We start from the raw sequence: 12,902 nt of genomic DNA on the forward strand, positions 1-12,902 counted from the left end.
GCATGACTGAAGCATTACGCTGTACACCAGAAACTGACACAATGTTGTACACTGACTACTTCAATAAAAACACACACACACACACACACACAAATAAGAAAGACCCTCTCTCTTCCACTGGGTGATACAATATGAAGTAGGGATTAGAATTTCAGCAATTGTGTGTTTTTTAAAGTTTTAATTAAAAATTTTTTGTTTTCTTTTTACCTTTTGATCTTTAGTCTTCCTTTTCTACCTTTTCACTATTAGTCTTAATCTACTGTAGTAAGTGGCCAGCCAGCTACTTCTTTCATCTTAAATGTTATGTAAACTGTACTTCAGGCTTCACCAGCATCACAGGGGGAAGGAGGAGGGAGAAGCAGCCCAGAGTGGTTAGACACAAAGGGGAGCGGGAGGAACTGAGAGAGGAGAAGACTGGAGAAGCAAGAAGCTCCCACGCCATCACTTCGTGGCTGCCCTCTGCTTCCCGCCTGGGCTCCCCTGGCTGGGGTGGGTCTAATGAGGACTCTGTTCTGGGGAGATGCTAATGCTCCCCAGCATCCACCAGTTCAATCAGTTTCTAATGGCATGTACGGTCAGCCCTCCGCATCTGAGGGTTCTGCACCCGTGGATTCACCAACCTCGGATAGAAAATATTTGGAAAATTAGAGTTCCAGAAAGTTCCAAAAAGCAAAACTTGAATTTGCCACATATCAACAACTATTTACATAGGATTTACACTGTATTTACAACTATTAACACAGCATTTACATTGTATTCGGTATTATAAGTAATCCAGAGATGATTTAAAGTATGTGGGAGGGTATGTGCTGGTTATATGCAAATACCATGCCATTTTGCATGAAACTTTTTGAGCATCCTGGGATTCTGGTGCCCTGGGATGGGGGGGGGGTCCTGGAACCAATACCCCTCGGGCACTAAGGAACAATTGTTAATCTTGGAACTATTGGAGGAAAGACGAAACAAGCAATAAGGATTTTTTGCCCCCCATTTCTACTTTTTTTGCCTTTGCATCTTCAGGTGGGAGGTGAAGATATTGAAAGCGCTTGACTTTGACCCCAGTCTTAAATTTCTTATCTTTTCACTCAGGCTTGGGGCCTTTTCTAACTTGTGAGATGCGTCTGTTTGACCAGGGTGGTCACTAATCCCCTCCCTCCCACATCCCGGCAAGCCCCGGACTCGCTGCGGGTCCACAAGCCTCGGTCCACAAGCAAGAGTCTCTGGCGGTGGTCTGGGGATGCCTGGGGGTCCCTGAGATACTGCAGAGGGTCTGCAAGGTCAAAACTATTTTTCCCGGTAATTCTACCACGCTTTTAGCTTCTGTTCACTCTCGTGAGTGTGGTGTGGGTTTTCCAGAGGCTACATGACGTGTGTGATCCCAACAGACTGAATGCAGAAGCAGGAGATGCCAGCTGGCTTCTATTCAGCTAGACATTCAGGAGATCTGCAAAAATTTAAAATAATGCCACACTTGCAATTTTTTCTTCTGGAAAGTATAGTTATTTTTCATAAAATTATGTTATTTACATGAACATGTAATGGATTAGATATTTTAAAAATCACTTTGTTCTAATGTGGTAAATACTGATAGCTTTTCTCCCCAGCAAAAGCTCTTTGGGGCCCTTCAAGGGGAGCTAAACCAAAAAGCCAGAGGACGGCGGCTCTGGAGTCAAAGTACCCACACTTTCCCAATTCCCATCTGTGCTCAGCCTGGTGGGCGTCAACAGAGGCAGTTGCAGAAGGGGACCCACGGGTCTGTGTGGATCTGCCCTGTGAGGTTGCCCGTCCTGGGCCTCCTCTTGGAGGCACTGAGTCCTTCCAGGGCTGGGTCTTCTGGACCACCTGCCCCCAATTCCAGCCCCAGAAGCACCCTGAGAACATCAGGATGTGTCATTTGCACTGAGAGATTGAATATACAATGGAGAGACCATACATATATGAAAACAGAGCCGCTGCAGCAACTGGCCCGTAACAGCCAGGACTCAGTCAGCGACGGCCAACTTCCCTAAAGTCTGCCCAACTTCCAGCTCAGGACCAACCAGAGAAAGGCGTATGTGCTCTCATAACTAACCACACAGGATGCCCGCTTCTAGTTTGCTGCTTCCTGCCTCCCTGTGCACAAGCCCGGAGCAGGCCCACCTGAAGCCCCTCTTGTTCGCCATAAGGCTTTCCCACTTCCTGCTTCGCTTGCTTTTGAGTCTCGGCCAGAGGCCAGCCTTCTGGGTTGAGTTGTGTCCTCCAGGAATTCCTGTGTTGAAGTCCTGATCCTCGGGACCTCAGAATGTGCCCTTCTTTGGAGATAGAATCATTGTGGATGTAATTAGCTAAGACGAGGTCATACCAGAGTAGAGTGGGCCCCTCATCCAGTATGACTGGTGTCCGTATAAAATGGAGAAATTTGGACACAGATCTGCACAGAGACCCAGGGATGCATTGACAAGTCAAGGAACACCAAAGGTCACTGACAAGCCACTGGAAGCTAGGAGGGAGGCCTGGGACAGATTCTCCCCAGCACCTTCCAGGGGGGGCATGGCTCTTCTGATTCCCCGATCTCAGACTCCAGCCTCCAAAGCTGTGAGAGAACTCCCTTCTGCTGTCTGAGGCCGCAGCGCGCGGTGCCTTGTTACGACAGCCAGAGCAAACCAACGCAGCCGGGGACGGTGCAGGTGCCCCTCTTGCTGCAGCAAGTTCTGACAAATGATAGCCCTTGCCTGCTGTCACTGGGTGGTCTTCATCTGTTTCCACGGCACCCACAGCCCTGCTGTGGGAAGTCAGGCCTGCAGATGGAGTTAACACGACCCCAGGCAGCCAGGCTTCCGGATGGCGGATGGCTGCTGGCAGCCTTTTCCCAGGCTTTGAGTACTGGGCCTTGACACGGCCCTGGGGATGACCTGAGATGGTCCCGTAGGCTCTGGACTGACCGTGGGGTTGGCCCCAGCGCTGCTCTGCCATCACCTCTCTGGCTGGTGACCAAAGAGCTTCCCAGGAGGCAGTGCGGGGCCCAGGCCTGGCTCCAGGCGGTGGTGGCCTGACCCCCACAGCCGGCCTCACCCCGACTCCCAGGCCGCGGGTGCTTGCAATGCAGTGGTAACCCTGGAAGTCTGTGCTGCTGTTATTCCCATTTTGTTAAGTGTTTGGAGCTCTTTCAAAGGTGTCCGTTTGGCCTTCCAGGTGCTTGGGGAACACAGCCTCTTGCCTCCCACAGCAGGCAGAGGCTGACTGGAAACAAGTTATTTTGAGATGGGCACGGGCTGTACAGATAACAGTATTTTACTGCCGGAGTCGTGTGAGCAATGTTGGGGTTGGGGGAGAAGAATGCAGATGAGTTTAAAAATAGAAGGCTGTAATTAGCCAAGCACGGATTTGTTCTAGAAGGCATCGATTACTACGGCAACCACACACCCCAGATTCTCCAGGACAGTCTTCATTCTGTGAAATTTGATTCTTTTCAGTAAAGGTGATCTGTTAACAGTCTGCATGTTACTTAATGTTATGGAATTGTATGACGTCACACACAAATTAACTCACAAATCCAAACAGCACCTTGTCCTGTCATCACTCATTTTCTTATGTTTTTCTTTTTTCTGTTTTGAAGATACAAGCATTGCGGCTGTGGTCCTTCCCACGGGTTAAGGACTAGCTATGAAGATAAGAATTCAGGAGGGTGTGTGTGAGACGTGGGGCCGCGGAGAGGGTGTGAAGTGGGGAGTTTGGCTTAAACTTCTTGGTTGGAGAGCTGGACATTTTTTATTGAATGTAAACTCAAGGGGGTCATTTTCAAGTGTTCTGTATGCTGCGTCTCACGCAGTTCCAGAGTGGCTGTGCAGGGGACACTTGTGTTAGCCGCTCCGGGTGTGGGTTATTACGGCTTACCCACGAAGTGACGGGTGTGTGATGAATGAGATTTGTACAAATGCATCCCTGCAGAGCCCAGAGCCTGGAGCTTGGGATCAGAGGGACCGGAGCCCACCGGGTGGCCCCAGCATGGTGCCGGGCAGAGGATAGGAAACCATCGTTCCATTTTCTGCCTAGGTTCTCAGAGGCGGTGATGGTTGTGTTGGCCGGTAGATGAAGGGGGAAAGAGGCCAGCATGAGTCCAGGAAGTGAGGATACTGGGGTTGGAGATGGGAGGCACCCACTCACTGCTGCTGGATGGTCATCTTAGCACCAGAAACCTACATTTTGGAAACTTGAATATTCATTGTTATTTGTATTTTCAATAAGGAGTCCCCTCAGTTTTCTGCAGTCTTAGTTTTATTAATATTCTTTTGCAAATATCAGCTAATTTTGGTTATCCTCAGGGGATGAGAGGAGAGAGACTTTGATCTAGGGCCGGAATTTTGATGGGCATTATTGAAATCGGAGTTAAAAGGAAACCAGTCCTAAGGGAAGATGACTCTCGGAGGGAAGAGCCTGGGAGCCCTGGAGATGAGTTGAAAATGCACCTCTGTCTACCAGTGTCTCCTCTCCACCGCTTCTCTGCATGAACTTCCCAGGGGTTTGCATTTTGGTTTTAAAAGGAAGCTGTTCTGCGTCCTGACTGTGCGCTGCCCCAGGTGGTGGCATCTCAAAAAAACTTGCCTCCAACACTACTTTTCCTTTGTAAAACAGTGTCTCAGCCTGTGACTTACCACTAGCATCCGAAGCTCCTGGAGGGCTGTGAATCCCAGAATTCCAGCTTCTTCTTCAGACTTAACGTCTGAATCAGAATCTCTGGGTCCCTGGGCCGAGGGGTCAGCATTTTCAGCACACACCTAATTGCTTTTTAAGCACACCAAAGATTAGGAACCACTACTGCAAAATCTCAAAGTGTGCAGCTGAGCCCTGAACCCAGTCTTACCTCTGCAGTCTTGGATCATTTCAGGAGAGGATCATTTCAGACCTCCAAGGCCACATGCCTGCATTCCTTCTGCTTAAGTGGCGGAGGCACGTGTCTGTGTTTATAAGGCTAAGGCCCAGCCAAAAGATAACCACAAGGCTCGTGCCCTCGGTGGGACGCAGAGACGTGCACCGTTTCCTAAGACAGTGACACCAAACCCTGCTGATGACTGTGTCTAGATGTGTGCGTGGCTCCACGGCCGTGTACAGAACGCGGAGGCCTGGGGAAGGGTCTGAGGGGCGACAGCACGTGCAGGGTGCCCCGACTGCCCCTGTGCTGATCTGTAAGGTCACCACGTGTCTGCGTCTGTCTTTGGAGGGCGCCCAGCTCAGTGTGGTGAACAGCTGATAAATGCTGGTACCCTGAGCGGCTGAGCCTTAACTTTTGCAACTGGGGGCAAACATCGGGAATGGTTTCCTGTGGCAATGGGACTATTGTTAGTCTTACAGATAGAAGCAAAGGATGGACCATGGAAACTCATTAGGTTCTGCTGGAAATTTACCAGTCATGCCCAGACAGGTAAATCAAGGTCAGTCCTGCCCCCCCGCCACGCCCTCTTCCCAGATGTCAGCTTCTTAGCCATTTCTTGATTTCTCCATCTGAAGCAGCACACTCTCATCCCTCACCCTGATTTACTCTTCCTCAAAGCCCTCCTAAATGCACCTGTTCAGCATCAGTCCTCTCACTGGAACCTGCGCCCACAGGGAAGGCTCTCAGGTGGTCCTGATCATCATAGGATTCTCGGGGCCCGGAGTGGTCCTGGCCTGTGGCAGATGCTGGAAGAGTGTTGAATGAATCGACGGAAGACAAGATGCCCAGAGGAAGAGCCATGGGCTCCTTCCCGCCCCTCTAAGTGTCCCCTGTTCACTGGGGCAGGAACTCTTCAAGTTCATGCTCCTAATGAATCTGAGCGATGTCAGAGTGCCTGGCAAACCTGGCTGGATACAACAGGTGCGCAAATCTGCAGCTGTGGACTGTGTACTCCTGTGCCTCTCATCTTTGGTGTGACTCCCATCCAAATGGAGCCCCCAGGTGGGCTCCACAGTGAACCACACGCAGCTCTCAGCTCCCTTTCAAGGCTCTTGGCCCCTCCTACCTGCCACTCATGAGAAGTCTCTGATTCTTTAAGGCCCGCTTGACCCCGCATGACCCCACAATTCCTTCTGACATCACCAACCCATCCTGACTTTGCTGGCTCCGCAGTGCCCACGGCCTTGGGGCCCAGCTCTGGGTCCGGTAAGATGAGAGGCAAGTGGGACTGATGGACTCCTGGGTGCAGGGGCCCAGGCATCTTTTAAAATCCCTCGTATCACCTTGTTTGTGTGGGGCACACAGTAGGTGCACGTGGAACCCCCACTGACTGTTTAATTGGTTGGGCTCCGTCCCTGGATGCACTACGGTCAGTTTTCTCACATCTTCCTCACTTTAGGTGACTAGGATGTGAGGGATCCCCTGCTGAATTTAAACCATGTTTATCAAACAGATGCACAGAGTTGAAGAGCTATCCAGAACTGAAAGGCACAGGACGGTGAGCACTCTCCCTCCCTCCAGTCCTCTCCTCCCACAGAAGTGCTCCCCAGAAAACCACATCACCCTTTTAGCCTTTGCTTTTGGGCATCACCTCCTGTGTCAGTTTCCCATGGGTGCTTCAAAAATTACCACAGATTTAGTGGCAACAACACAAATCTGTTACCTTACAGTTCTGGGGATCGGAAATCCGAAATGGGTTTCACCGGGCTGACATCTAGGTGTTGGTGGGGCTGTGTTCCTTCTGGAGAGTCCCGGGGAGAATCTGTTTTCTTGTCTTTTCCAGCTTCTAGAGCCTGTCCGCAGTTCTTGGCTCGTGGCCGGTCCTCCACCCTCAGCCAGCAGTCACTTCACTCTGACCTCTGCCTCCACGGCCTCACCTCACCCTCTGACCCTCTTACCTTCCTCTTGCATCTTTTAAGAATCCTTGTGATTACACTGGGTCCAGGAGGCCATAATTTAGCCCCTAACACTGCGCCTCCATGTCCTGATCTCTAGAGGTTGTAATGATAACCTTCTAAAAGGAAATTATGGGGAAGAGCTTTGCAGACTGTAAAGTGCTGTGCAAATAGAAAGAGTTGCTGCTTCCTTCGTCCTCATGACCTGTGCCTAGTTCCCTGCTGTGACTGTTTAGCTCTGGCAGAAATACCAGGCAGAGTCAGACCCCTAGAAGGTGGGGAGAACCAACATGGGGCGGTGGGGTTGGGGCCCGAGATGGCGGCGCACTCTTCCTGCATCGGGCCTCTCTTCCCTGCTGCCCCTGCTGTGTGTGCTGATGCTTGCTCAGGGGACCTTCAGTGCGCACCTGCTCTGTGCCATGATGTGGGGAGGGGTTGTGGAGGAGGAGGGAAGGGTGGCCCACACCAAGATGTAAAAGGCCCAAGAATTCTGGGTGCCTTCAGCCCTCCAGGTACTTAGAAGTGATGGCGTCTTTACTGGGGGACCAACAAGGTTTCTGGTGACCAGTTTTCCCTTCATTGAATCACAACAGATTCTAACTAATGTTACTGCCCAAGCAAGCATTTGCTGATGGTGGTCGGGGTACCAAAGATGGATTTAGTTCCCTTTGGACCATTTGCTTCATTTTGATGATATCATTTGTCAAAATGTATAGACATGCTCTTGCTTTCTGAATCCTCCTTTTATTTCTAGAAAAGTGAGGAAGGAAGAAAGGAAGGAAGGTCATATTTTTGTCCTCCGATGATAAATGGTAAATCTCTTCCTCGGTGCCCAACCTCGGCTTTGAAATCAGCAGGAGTCTGAACAGATGAAGAGACAGGAGTCAAGGGCATGTCCAAACAGAAAAACTTTTCCCACTTTGATAATCATGTTTAATGCTTATGTCACCTTGGGGTTCTTAGTCAGGTGGCTGAAGTCAACTGGTTTGGCTCTACCAAGGTATCGTGTTGGGCCTGAGACAAATGTTCATTTGACATGAATGAATGTAAGTTGGGACAATTTTAATATCCCTTAGGACTTCCCTCAAAGAAGTGTATGTGAGGGAGGCCGTTTTTTCACTCCTGGCCAGCTCTGTGGTCAAGAAGCGGCCCCTCATAGCCAGAGCATTCTCATGACGGCTGGAGCCCACAGTCCGCCTCCTCCCTCCTCCAAGCCCAGTGTGAACAAGGTGCTGGGGCAGGAAGGCTGGGTCCAGGGGAAGCGCCAAGGCCAAGGGGCATGTAAGGGGCTCTGGTGGGTCCTGCTGACAGGCTGTCTTCTCCTGGGGACCCGAGGTGGGGTTCCACATTGGGCACACCTGGGACAGGGGATCAAGCACGCAGCCCATTTCCTGACAAGCGCACGGGGGCACTGAGCCAAGCCTTTCCCTTCAGACCTCCGGGCCCAAGTGCGGGCCTGAGGCTGGGTCACTCAGCAGCGGTGTTACGATTGGACATGCCACGCAGCTGAGATGTAGAGTCTGGCTTTATGCAACTTTGGGCAAGTTCCTCCTACCCGTCTGGGCCTGTTTTCTCATCTCTGAAGTGGGGAAGGCGAAGCCTGCCCTGCAGAGTCGTTAAAAGATAGGAGAGATGGGGGAGACACTGGCGCCTTTGTGGGATTCGCAGACACGAGCTGCTTTCATTACCACATCTTCTCAGACGAGGTTGACTCCGGATTTCCTGCTGGAATGTTCTTCCATGCCTCAAGGGTTTCAGTGGGCGGAGTGCAGAGTGATGACAAAGACGTTTAAAAGCAGGAAAACCACAGGAAGCCTCCACTGACGCCGGCTGATCCAGCCACCACTTGAGGCCCTGGCAAGTGCTGGTCAAGGGCCTGGAGGCGACAAGATGACACCAGGGCGGTGTGCAGCCTCGCAGGGCGCGGCTGTCTCGGCGGGGAGGGGGCAAGCCGGCTCCAGGCCCCTCCGGCGCTCTCGTCCTCGCCCCCTGCACCCTGTGCGGGAGCCATGGCGAACCGCAGCCTCGGTTCTGAGGCGTGACTCCAGGCGGCGCGGGACAGAGGACGAGCTGTCTGAACTGCTCTCGCGATAAGACCCTCGCAGGGGTGGTGCCAGCGGCCGATCGCCACGTTGGGCGGAGCTACGAGGCGGAAGAGACGCCCGGGCTGCCGAACACGTGATCGCGCTCTCGGGGCTCCGATTGGACAGATGCTCCCTGGCCACGCCCTGAGGGCCAGGTCATTCCTCCCTGGAGCCGCGGGAGAAGTGGCGTCCGCGCGCTCACTTGGGTGGGGCAGCTCGGGTGTCTTGCAGACCAAGTCAAGTATGGGTCCGTCCTACTGGGTCTCCGGTGGCGGACACCTCAGCTGCGCTGAGCTTGGCGTCCTGCAGGGCAACTCCCCGGCAGGGCTTTCCAGAGCATGCTCCAGGGCTCCAGGTGTGCTCTAGGAAAGCAAGCCCTCCGTGCGGGGTCACACCCCCGCTGTCGCCTGTGTCGCGGTGCGGGAAGCCGGCTCTCACCGCTCTGAGGGCACCCTCCCGGGAGAATCCTTGCAGAGGTCATCATCTTCCCCTCCCCGCAGTATCCGAGCCCGGCCCCAACTTGGCTTTTCACTCTTGTTCCCCTTAGGGAACGCAGATCGGCCCTCGAACGCCCCACTCCTCCCCCGCCTGCCCCGGGTTCCCAAGTTGGATCGGCAGGGAGGACTCTACAGTGAGACCTCTACTGTGACTCCTGGGTGCAGGCACTATTTCTCTCTTTCCTGGCAGAAGGTGGCGGGCTGCTGCTGGCCCTCGTTCCTGCTTGCGTCTGGCAAATCACTGATGTGACTTCTGAGGGAATTTACAGCAGAGCCTGCCCAGGATTCCGACGAGCTCTGCTTGAATGAACAGCGGGTCCCCCTCCTCCACATCCTCCTCCAGCTCTCTGCAGCTCCACGCTTGGTGTAAACACCCACTCAGGAGACCCTCAGCAAATAAGGAACTCTGGAAGGGGACAGAGAACAGCCCTTCCACAAGTGTAGTGCAGTGTACCACGGCTTCCACTGCCAAGCGGTCCCAGTTCGGCACTTATTTGTCAAATACAATGACCCTATGAGTTAGATGTCACCTTCATTTTGCCTAGGAGGACTCTGAGACTCAAGAGGTAAGGCTTAAGAGGTTGTGTGCGCATTTTTTCGTTCTTCACGGTAGCTGGCACACTGCCCACTGCACAGTAGACTGGTCATTGACAACTGACCACATGAACTGGGCTGTGAGGATCAGTCTCCTGGCCAAGCCCAGCAGCCACTGGGCTGTGTCCTGACAGGAAAAGTGTCTCCGCTCTGCTCTGATTGCACCTACTTGTTAGCAAGGAGCAGCACTGGTTAGACCTTGTGAGATCTACTGCTGAGTTTTCTTCCCGTTCATCAGCTTCTAAGGTATTACCTGTTTTGGTTTTAAACAGTTGAAGTCCTTTGTGGTTCCCTCCACTTTCTAACCAATACCATGTTTCCTCAAAATGAGTAGGGGTCCTCAGCCCCTGTGGGACCCCTGTTTCCACTGGCTTTTTTGGGGGAAACAATATAAACTTAACTTGAGAGCTTCTGGTCTCAATCCAAGGATAACACACTGGATACTTCATTCCATAGAACTCCAGATCCCCAGTGTGAGAGAAGAGCAACAGGAGACAGGAAACCCGACTGTGTTTCCCAGTGGGCTGTGGGAGGGTCCCTGACCTAGGAGACAGGGTCCAGGTGGCCTTTTTCAGGGGAAGAGGTGGAAAAATTGAGGGCTATATGGCCAAAAGGCAGCGCCATGGAAGAGGAGGAGAGAGAGAGAGACAGTTAGTTTAGAGCCTTTGCAATGTAAAGCACTGTGCTGTAGCTTCAGAAATTCCTACCCTTCTGGGGTTGATTTGTTTTATTTATTTTTGCTTCAACCCTCATAGGAAGACTTTAAGGCCCTGCAGTTATATTCTGGCTACCTCAGTTTATCAGAATACAGTTGTTAAAAACCACAGTTAAATAGATCACAGAACACTGGAGTAGAGTTGAATTTCTTCCCAAAGTGCAGTTCAGTTGAGTAAGCCCTGGAAGGAAATGGGGCAGCAATTCTGTCCTTCTCTAGATGTGGTCCATACCCCACCTACATCAGAAGGTCAATCCCTGTGTCAGAGTAGGACCTCGTGAATCAGACACCCTGGGGCAGAGTTTGGGAATCTGCAATTAATTTGTTTCCAGAAGCTGCAGAAGCACCATAAAATCAGAGAACCATTTCTGTAGGCCTCTGCATTTATTGTTTGGTTTAGGACATGGAAGGTGGACGGAAGGCAGAGACCATGGTCAAGGTCAGGAGCTTCTGGCTGACTCCACTGCTTCTCAGGCTGCAAGGCCACTCCAGTCTTGCTCAAATGGCCTCACGGTTCCACTGTAGTTTCTTTGTAACAAATAGAAAGCAGAGTCATCTCCTGAAAGAAGGGAAAGATGAACTAATGACTGTGTTTCAAAATCTATGTCCAAGTGAAACCTCTAGCTACCGTTCCTGGTGTATTCCTTTATTGATTCATGCTTTCCCTCTTTCTCTTACTTGCCTCTCTCTTCCACACCCTTCCATCATTGCCTTCACCTTTTTGTCTATTGCCTGGTTGACCAGAACTCTCCCTTTAGCTGGGATTTCCTGGCACCTACACACAAGGTTCTGTGAGATGGTTTGCACCTGCTTGCGGATAATTGGCTGTATGAGCGGCAGAGTTTGTCCAAGACTTGCTTTGTTATGCTTGGGTAGAGAGGTTTTGTTTCTGTGGGTGGAGGGGAGCATGGGAGTAGGATATCCTCAACTATATGTAAATTTTGTTGCTGCAAAATCTACCTGAAAGGGTCTAATTAGACATGCATGGCCAGTTGGGCGTGGGACTACCTACAACATCCAGCACTTGGCGTCAGAAGGGTTGATGTGGGCTCTTAGGGAGCTTTCAGCACAGTCACCATTCTGTTGATGTCTCTTCCAAGGATCTTGCTCCCTTTGATATACAAGAAAAAGGCTGTGGGATTTGGATGAAGCGCCAGAGAGTGGGAAGGATGGCAAAGCTTGTGCTTAGGAGGTACTCAGGACTCCCTTGGTTGAGCTGTTAAGACTGACAAACGGAGACCACCCCCAAGTCTACTTGGATGTTGTAATTTCTGAGTTTGCTGAGAGAAGGCAGAAGGCATTCTTGGACTGTTTTCTTTGTTGAATATAAAACAAAACCCTAGTCTTTAATAATCTTTGATCTCTGTCATGGATCAGTCTGCAGGCAGATTTGGGGTGGAAAGTCCACAAGTCATGTAGATTGGTGCAGATGGTGCAGGCAAGCGTGAGAAAGCTCCCTGGGCGGGGGAGGTTCTGAAATATCACTTCCCCTAATCGAGAATTAGACCCTAGGTCTTGCTACTCCAAGTCTGCTCCTCAAATAGTGTCACCGGGAGCTTGTTGGAAATGCAGGGTCCCAGGCCCTTCCCCAGACCTGCCGGATCAGAGCCTGCCCTGTAACAGGGTCCCAAGGGGACCACATACACAAAAGGTTGGAGAATTGCTTCTTTTGGTAATAGTGTAGGTGTACAAGCTGGACACAGGGGCCAGTGGGAGAAGGACATCAAATTACTTTTGATAACAATATCAAGACAAAGATCAGGAGGAAGAACATCTATTCTTTTCTACTTTGTGGAAGAGTTGCAAAGGGTTTCTTTCTATGAAAAACAAAACAAAAACCAAACCTTCCTAGGTCCTCTACAATTCATCCTTAGCCTCCCAAGCCAACCTATGTCTCGTTGCCTTCCGATGTAGATCCTACCTGGTCTCACCTCTCTCCTCTCTTTCCCCGAGACCACCATGCTCATACTTACCTAGCACCACATTTATGACCCATCTCTCCACAGCTTCTTCAGTCTTCTCCGTTGGTACCTTCTGCTTATAATTTTCATGTCATTTGAAAAATCCTTTTAATTATTTTTTCTAATTTTCTTGAGAAATAATTGACATACATTCCTTATAATTGTACGGTGTACAGCATAATGGTTTGATTTACATATATTTTGAAATAACCACAACAGGTTAACACCCTCATCTCCTATAGATACA

The 12,902-nt window shown here is 51.0% G+C and overlaps 2 long non-coding RNA genes across 3 annotated transcripts in view; one reads left to right on the forward strand and one right to left on the reverse strand.

Moving 5' to 3' along the window:
• Positions 1-7,528: 7,528 nt before the first annotated feature.
• LOC116283888 (uncharacterized) lies at positions 7,529-9,076 on the reverse strand. Its single transcript, XR_004193574.2, has 2 exons — positions 8,493-9,076; positions 7,529-7,665 (listed from the first exon to the last, which is right to left on the reverse strand). It is a non-coding gene; the product is annotated as an uncharacterized lncRNA (long non-coding RNA).
• A 111-nt stretch (positions 9,077-9,187) lies between these two features.
• The window catches only part of LOC140698682 (uncharacterized), a 71,657-nt gene continuing 67,942 nt past the window's right edge, over positions 9,188-12,902 (forward strand). For both annotated transcript variants that reach the window (XR_012076510.1, XR_012076511.1), the window contains exon 1: positions 9,188-9,951. This is a non-coding gene — a long non-coding RNA (uncharacterized lncRNA). The remainder of the gene's footprint in view (positions 9,952-12,902) is intronic.

This window comes from Vicugna pacos, chromosome 1, assembly GCF_048564905.1.
Source record: "Vicugna pacos chromosome 1, VicPac4, whole genome shotgun sequence".
Lineage (NCBI taxonomy): Eukaryota > Metazoa > Chordata > Mammalia > Artiodactyla > Camelidae > Vicugna > Vicugna pacos.